This window comes from Hippocampus comes, unplaced genomic scaffold (genome assembly GCF_001891065.2).
Source record: "Hippocampus comes isolate QL1 unplaced genomic scaffold, H_comes_QL1_v1.1 scaffold367, whole genome shotgun sequence".
Taxonomy (NCBI): domain Eukaryota; kingdom Metazoa; phylum Chordata; class Actinopteri; order Syngnathiformes; family Syngnathidae; genus Hippocampus; species Hippocampus comes.
This window is the reverse complement of record NW_017805741.1, coordinates 1,496,867-1,499,349: the sequence shown is the minus strand read 5'-3', so window position 1 is coordinate 1,499,349 and position 2,483 is coordinate 1,496,867.

Genomic DNA, 2,483 nt, shown 5'->3' with positions numbered 1-2,483 from the left:
GGGCAGCAATTACAGCAACCCATGCTCCTCTGATAACTAGAAAGAAAATGATAATGATCTAGTTTTGCTTTAGATGAGTCCATACCCCTCTGAGCTGCCTACCACCCCCCCCAAAAAAAATCAAGACGTCATAGCACTGGTGTTGCGGTGTTACCGTGGGTTTCGAAGCGTTCGGGTTTTGATCAGCTCCGTGTATCTTCAAATGTTAATATGAGACTGCTGCTCGTCAGCCAAGGCGTGCACACCAGAAGGAGAAGCACAACATCCTCTGAAGTGACGCAAAATGTCCCGATCACGCAACCAGGTGTCATCTTTGTTTCCGACAACAATGTTGTTTGAGTTTCAACGTGACAGACTAATCACTGCAGCATTCGCCTCAGCGGTGCTATTTTGGAGCCCTTGCTGAAGTCGGCTAATATTCCGCTCTCCTCCGTCAGCGCCAACTGTTGAATAAAACAGCAGCGTTCCATTGACAGACACGAATTGCGCCGCGGTGTTTTGCTTTCGGGCAAGGGCGCGGGTCGGGGTCATCCCTCTTCGTTCCCTGACGAGCGGACTGACATTCCCGGAGGGGGGAAACGCGAAGATAAAAACTGCGCGGGCGCGCGGGGAGGAGTCGCCGCGTCGCGCTCTTGCTCCCGAGGGTGCCTGCACCCAATCTCCGAGGCTTCTGATTAAAGAATGATTTATAGGGGCCGGTCGGAGGGCCCCCCTCAGCAATCCGTCTCGTGAATGAGATTTTTCCTCACGAGAGGGCGGGTAAATCAAACCTCGGAGCGACTAAGTCGACGCGGCGCAGCGATAGGAGTCTGTGATTAAATGTTATAATCACCTCTGCTGAGTGTGCAGCTTGTGTTTTCTGCTTGTTGTTTTTTTTTTTTTATCAGGGACATTGATGCTTGAAATCAGTTTACCCTGAGTTCAGTTCACAGGACATATGGCTTATTTTCAGCGAGCACAGACTGCACAGTCCAACTGGTGGCTTTACATGGAAAAAAACAATATAACATAATAGTAGCCATGGTGGTTCGCGCGTCGACCTCACAGTGCAGCGGTATGGGCTTCAATCCCAGCTCCGGCCTCCCTGTGTGGAGTATGCATGTTCTCCCCGGGCCTGCGTGGGTTTTCTCCGGGTACTCCGGTTTCCTCCCACATTCCAAAAACATGCATAGCAGGTTCAATTGGGCACTTCAAATTGTCCCGAGGTGTAAGTGTGAGCGCGGATTGTTGTTTCTGTGCGTCCCGCGATTGGCTGGCAACCGGTTCAAGGCGTCGCCCCTTGTGACTTTAAAATCAGAATATGACGTCTTCTTGAGGAGGATAAATACATGTATGTATTTTTAAAAGGCAATTTCTCATGACCTTTGGGGGTCGACACGGTACTTGTGTTGAATTGGCGCATAAGGACGATGAAGGGGCCCGTGGGAAGAAACATGGAAAAAAGAAAAAACTCCAAAACCGCTCCAACAGCACAATCTACCGGTGGGACAAGGATAACGCGATTAATTTGCCGCGTGGTTCCGATCTGTCTTGAGATTGATTGCAATTCTCATTTTCCACCACAAGAGGGGAGTGAAAGATAAACAACTTTGGGTCGCAAATCGCTCAACGTTCTCAGCGCTGACGTTTTGAAAATTCAAGATGAGCCGTTGGCAAAGCCATCACGTATCTAAGGCAATGCGGTTCTTGAACTAAAAATAATCAGCTGGAAGTGTGCCATAAAATACAATAGCGATGACAAAATTTCACCTCTACTCGTGGAGTCAAACTGTCGTTTAGTCCATTTTTTTTAATTCGAGTGTGCCGGTCCGACGCATGCCCACGTGGAACATGCAGTCAACTTCCATGAAAGCACACGGACACGGAAACGCACACACTTAAGTGAGTTTTCCTCTCCCAGGCAGGAAATGATGTCAGCCCTCCGTCTCCAAGGAGATGGAGGCAGTTGCTAAGATACTGAGCCACCGGGGTTTTTCCTCGCAGTTTTGTCTCTCAGCCTCCCGCATATTGGCGCCACAAAATGTCGACTTTTTATTATTTTTTTCCAGTCCCCCACATTGGTGAGGGGATTGGAATGTGACAGACGTGTGTCTGTGCGCCCTCCACCCAAAGCGCCCCCCCCCCGCCCCTCCAAACCTCCCTTGACAGCGTGAGCCGCACCTCGCTGTTGCGATCAGCATGCCACATATGTCTCGGCGCGCTAGCGGGCCTCAGCCAAATCCTCGCCGCCCTCCCTCTCCCGTGGCTCCCAACACGGCGTTAAGCGGAAGCGCTTTGGTTTCGCATCGCCAAGTGCCACGCGCTTGTCCTCCGCGCGGAGGCACGACGAGCCCTTCCACTGTGCACCTCGTGTACTGATGACACGAGCAATACAGCCGTGATGTGGACTTATGGCGAACAAGCGCATGTGCGCGTCCTCCTCTCCTCACGCAGATGCTCAAGGGTGCCATAAGTGCAGAAAGGGGACGGGGGTGGGGGGTGGG